General features: G+C 44.4%; 1 long non-coding RNA gene across 1 annotated transcript; it reads left to right on the top strand.

Moving 5' to 3' along the window:
* The first annotated feature begins 7 nt into the window (after positions 1 to 7).
* Positions 8 to 11977, top strand: LOC125400272 (uncharacterized). Its single transcript, XR_015737485.1, has 3 exons — positions 8 to 1674; positions 11605 to 11646; positions 11830 to 11977. It is a non-coding gene; the product is annotated as an uncharacterized LOC125400272 (long non-coding RNA).
* The last annotated feature ends 6614 nt before the right edge of the window (positions 11978 to 18591 follow it).

Raw genomic sequence — 18591 nt, 5'->3', positions numbered from 1 at the left:
CGTGCGCACTGACCCCGCCCACTGACGGTGCGCACGCGCAAACTCTGCCCGTAGTACGCGTGCGCTGCTGTCATCTGAGAGTTTTCAAACTGCTTGCAGCGAACGTCGTCGCCGCAGGACCGAACTTCTCCAACTGCGCAGCCAGCAGCCTGCAGACCGCTCGCCCTGCGCTCAGCCGCGTGCCGGCCTCCAACATGCTGATCCGCACCCTACTGCTTGGTACGGCTCGGCCACCCTGCAAAACTTTGCTTTTCCAACCCATGTCAAAGCCGAGATGAATGTATGAGCGTGGGATTGGACTCATATAAATACGATTGTAGCCGGACAGGATTCTATGTTGAAAACTGTTCAACACCTACATTCTCTAACGAGAATAAAGTTACTGCTGAAGCTACCGCCAGCACGGTGTACTCCATGCTTACCCACTTCAAGGGATTCTGAAACATTATCAGTAACATTCCCTTCCTGCGGAATTCAGTAAAGAGATACGTGTTGCCAACCAGATCGCATTTGATTGCAGCCCACCCACTTACAAGGTTCACACCGCATCTACAAAACTGGGAAGCCTTTTCCGAACTCTCCTACTACACCAGAGCCCCTCCTCCTGTAGCAGATGACTGCCCATCTCCCAAGGTGCAGAAAGGGAAAAAGGACTTTCTGATTCAAAAGATTCTGGGAAAAGTTCTAAGAAGAAAGTTCACCCCTGATCCCCAGAGCACGAATGTGATGTTTTCATTTTTCGCCTAGCACTTCACCCAGCACTATTTCAGTACAGACTAGAAATGAAGACTTTCGTTCACCAGAGGAATGCACAAAGAAGGAACACCCAGAGTGGGTTAATGAGCGGCTCTCCAGAAAAGCAGGTTCATACTGATGGGAGAGACCCTCAAGATTGTGATCCAACAGCCCTTGAGTGGCATTACTTCAAACTGAAGTTTGACTCGGCTTTTCAATCAACGGTTCCAGTATCAGAACCGCATCGCTGCTGAGTTCTAACACTCTGTCCTTGGCATCCTCTGTTGCTGACACTTTTCAAATTAAAGACCAGAGGTATAGCTTTGATCAGTTGCTCTCCAACGACTCTATTACTCATAGAGCATGGACTGAACCAGTTCACCGACTCGTTCACCTTGCTATCTGCTGGCAGGGTTTCCATCGGTAGGAATGTCCCACTCAGTACAACAAGCCACCACAACCTCAATAAACCACAGCAGACAAGTGAAACTCTGAACGGGCACTGCAAACGCTTCTTCCTGAAGCCCGACAAATCATCTCAAGAACTCGGGAGAGAAAAACACTGCTGAGTTGAAAGCTCATATATGGTGACATTGATGCCATGGAGCTATTGCCCCACTGATAGAAAAACTTAGTCCAGATGCTGTTTTGGGGGGATACCCTAGTGGAAATTGGGGGCACCATTCTTCTTGGAAGGACTTATGTCTAATCGTGTCTGTTTTCCATACTATAGTGGTGTGGGAGAATTGTCTGTGTTCTGTCAATCATGTATTTTAATAAAACGCTGATTGGCCAGGCAGGAAGTATAGGCGGGTCAACCAGACAGGAAGTAGAGGCGGGGCGATGAGAACAGGAGTATTCCAGGAAGGAGGAAGCCATTCCTCCACTCCTGCGCAGATCACCCGAGGAGGCAACATGTAACTTGCCCAGCTGAAAAAGGTACCAAGCCATATGACTAACATAGATGAGAATAATGGGTTAATATAAGCTATAAGAGTTAGCAAGCGGGGCTGGAGTGATGGCTCAGTGGTTAAGAGCACTGCCTGCTCTTCCAAAGGTCCTGAGTTCAATTCCCGGCAACCACATGGTGGCTCACAGCCATCTGTAATGAGGTCTGGTGCCCTCTTCTGGCCTGCAGACATTCACACAGAATATTGTATACATAATAAATAAATAAATATTAAAAAAAAAGAGTTAGCAAGAAGCCTGACCTAATGGGCCAATCAGTTTATAACCTTATGGAGTCCTGTGTGTGATTTCTCTTTGGGATTTGCCGACTGTGGGGTACCGGGCGGGATGGAAACCCCAACAAGCCGGCCCCCTCATGCTACACTATAGGAAGCCAAGCACTTTTGGAGGAGAAGTAAGATCATCAACGCTGCCGCAATTCAATGTCTCCTCCGCAATAACGTGAGGGGCTGTCCCTTCGCCCCACTCGGTGTTCCGAGCCAGTGCCTCCCCGAACAGCCACTGTTAGTGCAAGTTCTTTGGCACCAGACAGTGACTGATATCAGATCCCTCCAGATTTGGGGGAACGCTAGATGGGGCAAATGACAGCAAACAGTTGGAGACCTCATTGAATAAGGTTCGGCAACCATGTTGTGTCTCCCCAGAGTCCACTGACAGCTTGCAAGAATTTTAGATTTGCATAAAAGTGTACGAGATTACCTCAACCCTTACTTCCTACTCTGTTCTATTCTGAGAACCCAAGCTCAAATACGGGAGAATTAAGCAATCTTGAGATTCAGATCTGTAGCCAATCAGTGGTTCTTATGGGTTTCAAGCTATTTTTCTTTCTCCTTCCACTCATAATCTAAGCAATAAGGCAATAATATTTGTTGAGAATCCTCACTTTAGGTCACTGATTCATAAATATTTCACAGCAAGGAAGCACCCCCGTTTTTATCTTTAAAGTAGATTTTAAAAATTAATTTTTATTTTATATACATTGATGTTTTGCCTGCATGTATATCTGGGTGAGGGTGTTGGATCCCCTAGAACTGGAGTTACAGACAGCGGTGAGCCACCATGTGGATGCTGGAAATTGAATTCAGGTCCTCTGGAAGGGCAGTCAGTATCCCCAACAGCTGAGCCCTCTTTCTAGCCCCTGAAGTAGGTTTTTTTTTTTAATGTAATGAAAGTTAACACAGAAAAGTAAGTAAGCATTATTTTCCCTTTTGCACGTGAGAAAATTAGGACATTGAATATTGATCACTTTGAGGTTTGATTGAAAACCCAGACACTTAGCTAACTCTCTCACTGCTCCCTAAACCCATTCCCAGGGGAGATGGCTCAGCAAGCAAAGGCACGTGCTGGCAAGCATGAAGACCTGAGTTCAAGCCCAAGGGTCCCCATAGTAGAAGGAGACAGCTGGCAAATTGTCCTCTGACCTCCTGCACCTGTTGTGGCAAGCAACACATAAACACACACACACACACACAAATATAATTAGTTTCTAAATGTTTTTAAAAACCTCATTTCCAAGTGCTGGAGAGATGGCTCAGAGGTTAAGAGCACTTGCTGCTCTTCCAGAGGAAATGAAAATGATATTTATGCCCTGGCAATGCGGAAGCAGGCGTGGGCAGCCCGTTTATGGCAGTTCTGTTGAACTTGTCCATAGCGGGTTTCATGGTCTGAGTTGATGAGGACAACTGACCAGGTCACTTCCTCAAGAGGGCACCAGATCTCATTAATTACAGATAATTGTGAGTCACTGTGCAGTTGCTGGGAACTGAACTCAGAAACTTTGGAAAAGCAGGCAGTGTTCTTAACTGCTAAGCTATCGCTCCAGGACTTGAGTTCAATTCCCAGCACCCAGATGGTGACTCACAACCATTCTATAATGAGATCTGGTGCCCTCCATGCCGGCAGCACATTGTATGTATAATAAATAAATTTTAAAAAATCTAATCCCATTTTACAAAATTCATTATCTGTCCAAGTTCCTTCCAAAGAATCTGCGTATTTCTACCAAACATGTAGCCCTGGCTAGCCTGGAACTCCTTATGTAGACCAGGCTGTCCTCAAACTCATAGATCTCTACTTGCCACTGCCTCCTAGATCCCAAACAAGAATTTCTTAGCTAATTCCTGAAAATTTGAGCACTCTGGAATCTAGCTGCAAAATGATTTCATAGAACGTTGCATTTTGTGGGCATGTGGCAAAAGGGAAAACATGGACAGGACAGGACGTTGCACTGGAGGGATACTGATGACCGTGAAGGGAGCTGTGGTTGCCTGCATCCTACACCCCACCAACTCCATCCTGCTTCAATGTCTTAGAAATGAGAAGAGAGGAAGCAGCTTGTAAGTGGCAGTGGGGATTCCACATATGTGAATGAGCCTGTGTCCACCTCTAGGGATTTTTAAAATTAATTTATTTAACCTTTATGTACATTGGTGTGAAGATGTCAGATCCCTGGAACTGGAGTTAAAGACAGTTGTGAGCTGCCATGTGGGTGCTGGGAATTGAACCTGGGTCCTCTGGAAGAGCAGCCAGTGCTCTTAACTGCTGAGCCATCTTTCCAGTCCCCACCTCTAGAGGTTTTAAAGCAAAGCTATCTCTATTTTTGGTTGGAATTCATTTATGACAATATTTTCCCTTGTATAGAAAGGGACAGATTAAGGGCTGTGAATGTTAACTAGAGCACTCAGCATGCACAAGACCTTGTGTTTGCTGGGCACAGAAGAACACATCTATAATGTCAGCCCTTGGGAGGCTGAGAGTTCTAGGCCAGACAGGACTACATAGCAAGATGCTGTCTTTTTTTTTTTTAAAAAAAAAAAAAAAGGAAAAAGGGGGCAAGGGGCTGGTGGAAATATAGTTGAAAGGAAGGAAGGAAAGAAAGAAGAAAGAAAGGAAGGGAAAGAGAGAGAGAGAGAAGGAAAGACCCTGAGTTCCATGTCTAGCATCACAGAAACAAATCTGGCATGGAGGTATGTGCCAGGCATCCCACCACGTGGAGGATAAGGCAGGAAGATCAGGAGTTCAAAGTCATCCTCAGTTACACAATAAATTAGGAGCCAGGTTGGGTTACATGAGACCCTGTCTCAAAAAAAAAAAAAAAAAAGACTTGTCATGTTAAACAAATGCTCTTCCACTGAAATATACATTCAGCCCTGTTGCAAGTCTATCTGACACAGATACGACACAGACGTGTTACGAATTAGGACAGCTCGGCCAATAGCTTAGGCTTGTTTCTAACTAACTCTTATAACTTAATCCAGTTCTGTTACTTTCTGCCTTGTGTCTTTATTACCTCATCCCCATAGTGCCCATCCTGCTCACTCTATGTCTCATGGCATCTCCACCTCTTCTTCCCAGTGTCCTCTCTGCCTCCCCCCAGTCCTGCCTAGTTGTTTAGCTTTTTGTTAAACCAGTCACAGTGACACATCTTCACACAGTGGGAAAGAATATTCCACAACATAGCCCCTCCCCAACCCTGTTGAGACATGTTCTCAATACACTGCCCAGGATGGCTTTGAATTCAGCTCAGGCAGGCCTTGAACTTTTCTTTCTTTTTTTTTTTTTTCCTTTTTAAATATTTATTTATTTATTTTGTATACAATATTCTGTCTGTGTGTATGTCTGCAGGCCAGAAGAGGGCACCAGACCTCATTACAGATGGTTGTGAGCCACCATGTGGTTGCTGGGAATTGAACTCAGGACTTTTGGAAGAGCAGGCAATGCTCTTAACCACTGAGCCATCTCTCCAGCCCCAGCCTTGAACTTTTCATCTTCCTGCCTCAGTTTCTGGAGTGTTCTTGTTCTGGTTTATTCAGGAATATTATTTTCAGGTGTGTGATTTTTGTTTACACTGCATTTGTTTAACCCTGTGAAGCTGTGTTACTGTGCCTGTCTAAAACACCTGATCATCCTAATAAAGAGCTGAATGGTCAATAGCGAGGCAGAAACAAGCAAAGGCAGGGCTGGTGGGCAGAGAGGATAAATAGAAGAAGAGACCAAGAGAACAAGGAGCAACAAGAGAAGGAGAGGAGGACACAGGGGTCACCCACCCAGCTACACGGCAAGTCACGGAGAAAGAAGTAAAGAAAGGTACACAGAGGGGGCTGGAGAGATGGCTCAGCAGTTAAGAGCATTGCCTGCTCTTCCAAAGGTCCTGAGTTCAATTCCCAGCAACCACATGGTGGCTCACAACCACCTTAATGAAGCCTGGTGTCCTCTTCTGGCCTACAGACAGAATACTGTATACATAATAAACAAATAAATAAATATTAAAAAAAAAGAAAGGTACACAGAAATAGAGAAAGATAAAAGCCCAGAGGCAAAAGGTAGTCAGGATAACTTAATATAAGAAAAGCTGGCTAGAAACAAGTCAAGCTAAGGCCAAGCATTCATAACTAGGAATAAGCCTCTGTGTGATTTATTTGGGGGCTGGGTGGTGGGCCCCGCCCCCAAGAAGAAAAAAGAGTAAAACATCACTCAAAACTGGTTGTTAAAATTCTAATAAAATCTGGATATGGTGGCATGTGCCTTTAATCACCCAGCACTTGGGAGGCAGAGACAGGTAGATCTCTTTGGGTTCAAGGCCAAGGCAAACTGGGTCTACATAGCAAGTTCTAGGCCATCCAGGAATACACAGTGAGACCCTTCCTCAAAAAACAAAGCAAAACATACGAAGGGCTCACTGGGTAAAAGCCCTTGCGCTGCAAGGATGAAAACCTGAGTCTGAATACCAGTAGCACCCAGGTAAAAAGCTGCACACAGTGGCCGGGGACGTGGCCTAGCAGTCAAGAGCGAGGTCCTTGAAGATGACTTGGGTTCGGTTGGTTCCCAGCACCCATTTGGTGGTTCATAACCATCTGTAACTCTAGTTTCAGAAGGTCTGATGCCCTCTTCAGGTACCAGGCACACACATAGTACACATATATACATGGAGGCAAAACCCTCATATGCGTAAAATAAATAAGTCTTTAAAACAAAAGGAAAGAAAAAAAACCTAGCTAAGCAGTGATGGCATGCGCCTTTAATCCCAGCACTCCGGAGTCAGATGCAGGTCGATCTCTACGAGTGTGAGGCTAGCCTGATCTACAAAGCAAGTTCCAGGACAGTCAGGGCTACACAAAGAAACCTTGTCTCAAAAGAGAAAAAAAGAAAAGAAAAAGCTGGACATAGCTGCACATACCTATCACCAGTTTTGGGGGAACAGATACATATGGGTCCCCAGAATTCACTACTCAGCCTAGGCAAAGAGGGGAGATTCCAGTCCAGCGAGAGAGCCTGTCTCAAGGCATCAGCGCAGAGAACAAGAGAAGAAATTCTACATCCTCTGGATGTGCACACACCATTCACACATACAACACAACACACAGAAAAAAATCTTATAGTCCTTTTGATTCATAGTTTTATGTCAAATTCTATGGTTTATCACACAGCTTTAATACATTAGAGATTCCTAACATAAGGCACTGAAATGTATCAGTTTGAATGCATTAATAACAAATTCAAAGTCCCCAGTAACAGACTGATGTCACATTAAGGACAGAACTGAAACACTTCCTCATTGTATCTTTTAACCTAGAGCAAGCTGAGGCCGAATTCTCTACTTTGCTCTCCGTGTCTTCCATTGTCTGTCACAAAGGCCTTCTGCTCTGTATTTACCGAACAGCACAGAAAGCAGGGGGCAGGGAATGAGGGACACCTTACAGAAATCTTTAACAGAGTTTTACAAGGGATTAAGTCCCTGACTCCAGCTGACCCTAACTGATCAGATAACAAACAAACACTATCAAGCCTGTCAATGCCGCTTCTGTCGTTTTCTAAGGCCACTTTCCACCAGTTTTTTATTCCCAGCTACTGATTATCATAACACACGTGCATTGCTCTAGGCCAGGGGCACGGGGGAGTACATAATTTAGGGCTGTAGCTATGCATTAGCTTAGGTTGTAAAAGATGATTACATGGAAAATCCACAGCAAACAAGGTTGGTTCTTTGTTCTCTTAGGGAGAGGTTAAACAAATAGGCTGAAAACACCCAGGCTAGCAAGTCTTTTGAAAATTATTTTTGTTGTTGTTTTTTTGAGACAAACTCTCACTGTGTAGTCCTGGATGTCTTGGAACTCACTATGTAGACCAGGCTAGTCTGAAACTCACAGAGATCCACCTGCCTCTGCCTCCCAAGTGCTGTTGCGATGGGAAAAAAAAAACAAAAAAAGTCCTCCATATTATGCTAGGCATCCACCTAGGTAACCATTAGCCATTTACCTCCGACTCCAGTCCCTGGAAAATAAATTCCCAGTAACCCTGACTCGTGACCCCACCCACCTACCCAGAAATGTACAGCCATGACCATCTCCTTGTTCTGTTTTCACTAACTGCTTTTTGGTTTCTGTAACCTGCTTATGCAGACATTCAGGTTGCCTTGACTACCTAATCTTGGCAGAGCTAAACAGCTCTAGGCTTGTTTGTGCAGATACGCAAGGTCTACTTGGGGTTTTCCCCTTTCAAAAGTCTTCCCTCACCCCCTCTGCACAGCAGTCTCAAGTCTGGCTCAGAAACTGTGGTTCTGCTAGCGGTAATCAATAAATCTTTGAATTATAATTGGATTGAGTCTATGGTCTTTTCCCAGGGGTCAGAAATTCCAATACACTGGGATCCAAGGCAGGCACCACTGCTACCGGCAACACTGTTAAAGTTTTTGGTTGTCTTTGTTGTTGTTATTTTTGTTTTTTGGAGACAGAGTTTCTTCCCACCCACCCCACTCCACCTCACCCCCACCCCTAGACAGGGTTTCTCTGTGAAATAGTCCTGGCTGTCCTGGAACTCACTCTGTAGACCAGGCTGATCTCAAACTCAAAGGAATCCCTGTGCCTCTGTCTCCCAATTGTTGGAATTAAAGACTTGCACCACCATCACCCAGCAAGACTGGGTTTCTTAATGTAGCCTTGTCTCTACTGGAACTGGCTCTGTAGACCAGGCTGGTGTCAAACTCAGAGATCTGCCTGCCTTTGCCTCTGGAGTGCTGGGACTAAAGGAGTGTGCCACCCACCGCCTGGCTACTCTTAAATCGTAAGTGTTTTAACTTGGGCAGTGTGGTCTAGTGAAAGTTCCAGTCTCCTAGAATGTAAAAAATAATTTCATCATACTGCATTGCTACAGAAAATTTTAGTAAGCTTCATTTTTCTTTTTTCATTTTCATGTGTGTATAGATGGTGGGCATATGTGTGTACCATGGTTGCGTGTGTGTGGGTGCACATGTGTATTCCTGCATGTGGAGGTCCAAAACTGATGTCAGGAGTCATTCTCAGTCACTCTTCCACCTTATTCACTGAGGCAGAATCTCTTCACCAAACCCGGAACTTGCTGTTGACATCCTCTGTCTCCATGGTCACAGGCTGAAATCACAGGTGGATGGGCCACCTTGCTCATAAGCATGATGAGGCACCTCCTCCAGCCAATAGCCTTTGAGAGGCTGAACCAGGTTGGGCATGGTCTTGAATACCAAAAAGCCTGTGGGTCCATTACCTCACTTGGATGTTGGATTTCGTTCCTTTTCCTTGTGATTCATGCATTTTTCTTTAATAAAGAACACCTTATCATAACCTATTTGGAGCTAGTGTGGGATTATTTGATTTGTGTTCCCCTTCCTCTGATGCGTTCCTCTTCATCTGGAGCCCAACGTGGGGCTGACTATATCCATGTAAAACCTGGAAAAGCTCAGAAAGGAACTCTAGACATAAAAGAACAGAGTTAAGCATGGGCTTCTTGGTATCCAGCATTATTTTTTTTCGCCAGATGGGCTCTGTTTGCTGGTAGTGAACACGGGTGTCACAGCTCCTGTAAGAGAGGTCTTCCTGATTTAGTGGTAGCAGAAAACAAAACAAAACAAACAAAAACCATGCAGTTTTAAAACGGTGGCTTTCTGGTTCATGCTAGTTGCATGAACAGCTCTGGCTCTTTCAGGAGGCCGAGCACTTGCATGGGGTCTGTGAGCAGCGTGTTACAAATTGCTTAATGGTGACACAGACTTATTGCAATGCTCGAGCTGGGGCAATATGTGTAGCTCTCAGAGGCAGTGAATATGCATGGACTGAGCTGCAGAGTTGGTCCTAGCCATGCCCACTTAGAATTTTTTTTTTAAAGCGCTCCTGGTCAAAAAATAACTGCGGGTACGCACGCAATAAAGACAAATCCAGATGGAAAAGACCTCCAAATGGGTCACAGTGTTGGAAAAATGTACGTAGGCTTGGGAGAGAGAAGAAAAGGAGTATGGAGAGTTATAAAAAGAAGTAAATAGCTTAAAAAATAATAATAAAACAACGTCTTTAAAGAGACAGAGTACAGACAGTCATAAATTAAAGACTAAAGGAAAATAAGCCGCATAAAGATGGAAAATACACAGAGAGTCTGGATTATATATATGATTATGTTTTCTTTGAATTTTTTTAAAAATAATTATTTATTTATTATGTATACAATATTCTGTCTGTGTGTATGTCTGCAGACCAGAAGAGGGCACCAGACCTCATTACAGATGGTTGTGAGCCACCATGTGGTTGCCAGGAATTGAACTCAGGACCTTTGGAAGAGCAGGCAATGCTCTTAACCACTGAGCCATCTCTCCAGCCCCTTCTTTGAATTTTTTGACTGTGAATGAGCTAAGTACAGAGAGACATTTCATTGTATGGGCTGTTAAGATAAGCCAACATGTATACTTTAAAGGTATCTTGACTTCAAAATTTGGGTCTAAGGGTATGTTGCTTTGTAAAAGAAGTTCTCCTTTTGTTTCCACAGAAGATGGGAACCTGTAGATTCTTTCCAGGCTAATATGGTTTGATGGGCCAAGATTCCCTGAAAGGTCTTTATAAAACCCCCAAAACACTTCACCCAACAAAAAGCAGGGAGCAGTTTCGAGAAAACTACGCCCAAATTCCCTAAATGATTGTTTATAAATGTTTGTTTACATTTAAAGAGGGATATACTTTGCATTGGTATGGATCTTGGCTTATTGATACAAATTTAAGGTCAATTTTGATGGAGTCGTAGTTACTTTCATCTTATGACTTAGCCAAACCATTTCTAATACAAGACTTAGACTCCTTAGAACAGAATAATCATTGAAACATTTAGCATATGTTTCTTAATTAATATTGTTTATGCTGATTGTAATTCTAATTTTTATACTTGATATCTGTTTTTATTATATATAATTTTGTATTGGTTTTAGAACTCTCTTATTTAGACAAAAGGGGGAGGTGATGGGGAACTCCTTCAGCCAATGGCCTTGGAGGGGCTGGACCAGGTTGGGCATGGCCTTGAGTACCAAAAAGCCCATGGTCTGTCCTCTCACTCTCTCTTCCCTGCTTGCCCCACCTGGATGTTGGATTCTGTTCCTGTTCCTCACTGTGATCTTGTGAGTTCCCCTTTAATAAGAAACACCTTATTATAACCTATTCAGAGCTAGTGTGGGATTATTTGATTCGCGGTCCCCTTCCTCTAGTGCATTCCTCTTCATAAGTGCATTCTTGAGGCTCCAAAATCCACTTCTCATTCTAGCAAACCAAGCTATTTAACCACTGAGCCATCTCTTTAGGCTCCTAAATTGTATTTTTTATTTTTAACCTCTAAAAAGCCTTGAGACAGGGCTGGAGAGATGGCTCAGTGGTTAAGAGTACTGGCTGTTTTTCCAGAGGATGCTAGTTCTATTCCCAGCACCCACATAGCAGCTCACAACTGTCTGTAACTCCAGTTCAAGGGGATCTGACACCTTCACACCAATACACATAAAATAAAAAATAAATTATTATAAATATATAAAAAATAAAGGAAAATTTAAAAAGCCTTGAGCCTCTTTTCATTTACACTTGACACTATTTAAACTGAAACTTAGTGGACGTCTCTTTCTTCTAGAAATTGAAGATATAGTTGCTGATTTCTTCACTCCACGTAAAGGTAAAAGTGCTTTCCACCTTTGCATCTCTCACAGAAGCGAATCTGCCCCTAGCAAACAGTAAATGTCCAATAAGCATTGATCACATGAATGTATGAAGAGGGGAGGACATAGTTCCAAGCTTAGACCCCGTCTCACAGTGAGATGGAACAGCTGTCCCAAGGTCCCCTGTGATGTCATCCTAGAAGACACCCGCTTGTTGAGAATCAGTTCCAGTCTCCTGGAGCTCCAGATCCATCCAGAGGGCATCCTGAACAAGGGGCAAAATAATGAGCAAAAGGACAGAACCAGAGGTGTGCAGAACACATCAAGTTCCTGACCAGATCCTAGGACAAGAGGTAAAAATCCAGGTAAAACAGCCTTTTCAGGCTGTGGTTAATGGTACTGGTTGCTCTTCCTGAGGACCCCAGGTTTGATTCCTAGCACCACACAGAGATTTACAACAGTCTGTAACTCAAGTTCCAGGGAGTCTGATGCCCTCTTCTGGTCTCCATGGGCACCAGGCACGCAGGCAAAATACAGCCCTCTCCACCACTGCCAAAAAGAAAAAGGCGGGGAGGGGGGGGAGCAGAAACAGAAGGAGGAGTAGAAGAAGGAGAACAATTTTTCCTAATTTAGCCACCATATGCCAGCCTGCTGGAGAAGCTGTACCACAAAATACAAAAGACCACGATACCGACCTCATCCTGCATAGCATCAGTGACTCCCGTAACTAAGTCTACGTAAGGTCATCATTGCGCAGGCGTGTATGCCTTCCTGTGGTCAGAGAATACATGCTTTCAGCTAGGTGCAAAGGCACAGACTATATTCTCAGCACTTAGGACGGGAGGCAGGACTGTCACAAGTTCCAAGTATGCCTAGGCCAAACATGAGTTCCAGGCCAGCTCTTGCAGAGGACCCAGGCTCAATTCCCAGCATCCACATGGTGGCTCACAACCATCTCTAACTCCAAGTCCAGCCGCTCCAGTGCCGGCTTCTGAGAGCACCAGGCACACTGGTGGTGCACAGAGGGACAGGTAGGCAAAAAGACTCACATAAATAAAATAATAAAATTAACTTTGAAGCAAACAAACAGCAGGCTTACTGGAGCATGCCTGTCATCCCAGCACATCTGAAGTAGAGGAGGAGAGGACCAGAAACTCTCAAGGTCATCTTTGGTTATGGGACAAGTTCAAGGCTAATTTCAGCTGTATGAAATGGTCTCCAAAAAAAAAAAATGGAGAGAGAACTGGCCATAGAGCTCAATGGTAAAGCACTTGTCTAGCCGAGAGAGAGAGAGAGAGAGAGAGAGAGAGAGAGAGAGAGAGAGAGAGAGAGAGAGAGAGAGAATCAACATGTAACTGGGTACTTCCTTATATTGTTCTTTACAAAAACCTGACAGTATGTGTTGGGGGCTATTTGTATAGTGTATGAAGATATATTGTTGTGATTGGTTTAATAAAGAGCTGAATGGCCAATAGCTAGGCAGGGAGAGGCTGGGTGGAACTTCTGGGGGAAAGAGAGGACTCTGGAAAGAGGAGAGGTGGAGAGATGCCAATGAGACTGTAAAGAAGTCGGACACACAGTACAGATCAGAGGTAACTGAGTCACAAGGCAAAACATAATTGAAAAATATGAGTTAATTAAATTATAAGAGCTAGTTGGAAATCAGTCTAAGCTAAAGCCAAGCTTTCACAATTAATAATAAATCTCTGTATTGTTATTGGTGACCTGGAGGCCCAAAGAAAAATCTGTACAGAAGTATGATTATTAGAACAATAATTATTGACTTATTGAGATTTTAGTGTGAAATTTTAATTAATTAGTGTGTTTTAAATTTTATGTTTTAAAAATTTATTATTATTTTAAATAATGTGCATATATGTGTCTGTCTGTCTGTCTGTGGGTGTGTGCACCTGAGCACAGGAGAGTCCAGAAGAGGGCATCAGATCCCCTGGAGCTGGAGTTACTGGCAGTGTGAGTTGGGCATCGTGGGTGTTGAGAACTGAACCCAGGTCCTCTGCAAGAGTAAGGCTGCTCTTAACCACTGAGTTATCTCCCCAGTCCCATATATGTGTTTTACATTCATAACCGTATGGTGTGCCACTTGAAATATTATATCTAGTTCATTTGGAATGATAAAAGTGTAAGAAGATTAAACAAACTCTGTTTCAGAGCCAGGTCATTTCTTGAAATATATAGATTTATCTTAATAAACTATTAACCTGTGTACTGTGGCTTTGTTTTACTTATTTTTATTTCATGTATATTGGTGTTTTGCCTGCATGCATGTCTGTGTGAGGGTGTCAGATCCCCTGAAACTGGAGTTACAGTTATGAGCTGCCATGCGGGTGCTGGGAGTTGAACTAGAATTGAGCACTGAGCCATCTCTCCAGCCCTTGTGTACTGTTTTGTGGGGGGTGGTAGAGACTGTTTGCGACTCGAGACAAGGTCTCACTCTGCTCAGGCTGACATCATATTCACCACAATCCTCCTGCCTCAGCCTCCCCAGGAAAGAGATTACAGATGCCCCCAAGACTAGATAATCTTTTTTTAAAAAGATTTATTTATTAGTGATCTATACAGTGTCCTGTCTGTATGTATCCCTGCCCGCCAGAAGAGGGCACCAGATCTCATTACAGATGTTGTGAGCCATCATGTGGTTGCTGGGAATTGAACTCAGGACCTCTGGAAGAGCAGCCAGTGCTCTTAACCTCTGAACCATCTCTCCAGCCCAAGCCTAGATAATCTTACTCTGTGTGTGTGTATGTATGTATGTGTTTCTGTCAGGTATGTGTGCATAAGTGTGCACACGCATGTGGAGGACAGTCCTTCAATGTCACTCCTCCAGTGCTGACCATCGTGGTTTCTCTAATGTGTGTGTGTGTGGACTTACGTGTGCATGTGTGTGAGTGTGGAGGCTACAGCTCAACATCATGTCTCTTCTTCAGTCACTCTCTACCTATTTTGAGGCAGAGTCTCTCACTGAACGTGGAGCCACCAACTCAGGCTAAACTCAGGACCCTGTCTGCCAGCACTGAGATTACAGGCAAGTGGGCCACACCCTTCCTTTATGTGGACGCTGGGGATCCCAATTCAGGTCTTCATGCTTGAGCAGCAATTTAGCAATACAATGGAGATCCCCCTAGCCTCTTTGCAATTTGTTCTGAGTCAGGAGTTTTCATCAATGACCTGGAACTTGCTGGTCACCAATCACGCTGGACAGTCTACTTGGTCAGCCCAGGGATCTGCCTGTCTCTGCCTCCCCAGCTCTAGGATTGGAAGTGTGTGCTAGTTACTCCTGGCTTTTTAGTACACCTAGCTTTTGTTGTTGCTGTTGTTTTTGATTTTTTTCCCCTGAGACAGGGTTTCCCTGTGTAGCCCTGTCACCTGGCTTTTTAAAGGCAGGCGCTAAGGTTCAAACTCCGGTCCTTGTACTTGCAAGGCAAACACTTTACCAATTGAACTATTCTCCCTCCTTGGCCCTAACTTTATTATCTCTTAAGAGCTTTTCAAACACCGGGCATTGGAAGCACATTTTATATACACAATCGGCAATCCCCAGGACAGCATGCACCTGACGAAGACTACCAACCGTCTGAGAAAGGCACCTTTGCTGACTGGATGTTGCAAGGGAAACCATACCCTGGAGGAACCATGGGCTGTGTCACCAGACACCAGATAAAGGAAAGTTTGTGGGGGCAGAGAAACAGCCTTGGGCTTCACCTCTGTTTTGGCTTGGTTTCTGCAGTACTGAGGATTAGCCCTTAGGGTGAGCCTGCCAGGTGAGCACTGAGCCACGTCTCCTGTCCAGAAGCTGCATTTTGATCGTTTCAGAGTGCACCGGGCTGTGTAAAGGGATTATGAGCAGGCCTGAGTTATCAAGAGGGCTCAGGATCCTGTTTCCTTGGAAACCACCCCGTGAAGATAGATGTGGGATGCTGTCGTTGGAAACCTTATCTGGAGCTCTGCACCTGTCTTAGACACTAGGACATTCCCCCGTGTCCAAATAACCCAGTAAAAGGTAAAACGTGTCCGTCGTGCAGACATCCCAAACAGCAGGACTCCTTACAATCTAGGACTCTAGAGGGTAAGATCTCCCAGCATTAGTCTCTTTGTTAATTAACAAAAACCAATCTCCCCAGGATTCCCTTAAGATGTGATTTGCTTCTTTGTACAGATAAGAGACTTGGTATGCTCTGAGACTCTGGGTGCTTGCTCAGTGTCACAGTGAGTGGCAGCCAGGATTCAAACGTCCCCTGTAGCCCAGAGTACCGCCCCTGCCCAAAAGATGCATGCACGGGGTCTTAAGCCAGCTGTGCTCACAGCAGCATCTTCTCAGACTAAGCAGCCTCTCTCAGTACCTTGTTTTATTGACTTAGATGGACTTTACAACGGAATGCATAGAGAAAGTGTTCAGGGTTCAGTGTGTCGCGTTGCTCACCGATGTAAATACTAGATGACCCGAGACAGAATCCTCATCACTACAGAAAGTTTCAGTTTATGTTCCAACCAATTATCCTTCCAACCAATTGTCCTCCACCACCAGATGTCACTATCGGATTTATAGCTTCATGTTGCCATGATTGGTTCACTCCAGGAAGTTTCTTTTCTATTTCGACAATTGTTTTGTTTTGTTTTTGGTTTACATTTTTTTTGTTGTTGTTTTGTTTTGAGACAGCATCTCTCTATGTAGCCCTGAAATTTGCTATGCAGACAAGGCTCAAGGATGGCTTCAAACTCAGAGACCTGCAAGCTTCTACTTCCCAAGTGCTGGGTGTGCCACCACAGCAGGATCTGTTTTGACACTCTTTCACGGTTATTTGTTGAGAAAAAACACTTGTAATTTTATATTCGGCATAGTGAGCATTCATTAATAGCAAAACAGTCACCAGGGCTAGGGTAGAACTCAGTGGTAGAGTATGGAAGAAGAGGGAGGGCGGTCAGGAGAGAGAGCAGGGAAGACAGCAAACTTTCAGGGAAGATGAGCTATAAATCTTGGAAAAGAGAAAAAAAATGCAAGTCTGGGTATGGGCGTGGCAGTGCATTACTTTAATCCAGCACTCAGGAGCAGAGGCAGGCAGATCTCGGTGAGTCCGAGGCCAGTCTGGTCTACAGAGCGAATTTTCAGGACAGGTTCCAAAAATCAAAATAAATAAATTTAAAAATGAGACAGCCAGCCGGGTGGTGGTGGTGCACACTTTTAATCCCAGCTCTTGGGAGGCGGAGGCAGGCAGATCTCTGTGAGTTCAAGGCCAGCCTGGTCTACAAGAGCTAGTTCCAGGATCAAGGACAGGCTCCAAAGCTACAGAGAAACCCTGTTTCAAAAAAAAAAAAAAAAAAAAAAAAGGAAACATTATTTTTTATACCCAACAAGGACTGAGAGTTTCCAATAGGTCCAAGGGGAGAACAGTTATAATTATTTGAAAAATTAATTGGCTATAAAGAATTAACTAAAATGAAAAAAAAACAGAAAGTAAAGTTCTGTTTTGTTAGATTTTAACTTTTTTCCTCCAGATAGGGTTTCTCTGTGTAGCCCTGGCTGTCCTAGAACCTGCTCTGTAGACCAGGCTGGCCTCGAACTCACAGAGATCTCCCTACCTCTCCTCCTGAGTGCGGGGATTAAAGACATGCACTACCACATACGGTTTAGATTATAATTTTTAACAGGAAGGTTGGACTGCAATTCTTTTTTTTTTCTTTTTTGAGCCAGGTCTCATTATATAGTCCTGGTTATCCTAGAACTTGTAATGTAGACCAGCCTGACCTCAAACTTACCTGCCTCTGCAGGGTTATAGGTGTGTACCATCATGCCAGGCTGAAAGTATCAGTTTGAAGCCCAGAGTAACTACAAATTTCACCTAGTCATGCCTCTGACTCCCAAGAGCTGGGATTACAGGCATGAGCCACCTAGTTCAGATGGTGGTAAAAATTTAATTTACAGCAAAACAGTGGCCAGAGCTGGAGCTGAGTCTTGATGGTAGACCGGTAGCCTAGGATACACAACGCCCAGTGGGGAGGAGACAGAGGAAAGGTTCATTCTAAGTTATCCATCACCTTCCAGCTCTGGGGGATCTGATGCCCTCTTCTGGCCTCTCTAAGCACCACACATGCATGTAGTGCACAGCTAAACATGTAGGCAAACATCCATATACATTGGTTTTTTTTTCTAAAATATGGTTTATTTTAGCTCAGTTTTTTTTAAGATGTATTGATTGATTGATTGATTATGTATACAGTGTTCTACCTGCACACCAGAAGAGGGCACCAGATCTCATTACAGATGGCTATGAGCCACCATGTGGTTGCTGGGAATCGAAAGCAGGTCCTCTGGAAGAGCAGTCAGTGCTCTTACCCTCTGAGTCATCTCTCCAGTCCCCATATACATTGTTTTTTAAATGAAACAGAAGATGGGGTGTGAAGGCACACCCTTTAACTTGGCACTTGGCAAGCAGAGACAGGGGACCTCAGGGTTCCAAACTAGCCAGGGCTATAGAGCGGGACCCTGAACAGAAAGCATTGTGTCTATGGGAGCACAGATACTGACAGCTTACACCACCGCGCGAACACCAGGTAGAGCACTGGTTTACAGTTTCCAAGAATGCTACTTCATCCTCACAAAACCTTAGGACAGAGGCAAGAGCCTGGCAGCGGGGTTGCACTCCTTTAATCCCAGCACTCAGAAGGCAGAGGTGCCCTCAGAGGTCAGATGACAGGGTCAGGTCCCCTGGGCTGGAGTTATAGATGACTGTGAACTACCATATGGGTACTGGGAACTGAACCGGGGCCCTCTGGAAGAGTAGCCTCTGCTCTTAACCACTGAGCCATCTCTCCACCTCAACCCCAGTGATTCTTGCTCCTGGGGTGAACATGTGGGTTTCCCCTTCCCCTGCTGGAATGTTGGTAATTTTGTCTCTGCAACCATTAGGATGGTGGAGAAATTACAGAACCGTCTTGTCTGAAGGCAG

This window comes from Myodes glareolus, chromosome 3 (assembly GCF_982192425.1).
Source record: "Myodes glareolus chromosome 3, mMyoGla1.1, whole genome shotgun sequence".
NCBI lineage: Eukaryota > Metazoa > Chordata > Mammalia > Rodentia > Cricetidae > Myodes > Myodes glareolus.
The sequence above is the reverse complement of the archived record's forward strand: the minus strand, read 5'-3'. Positions and strand labels throughout refer to the sequence as shown.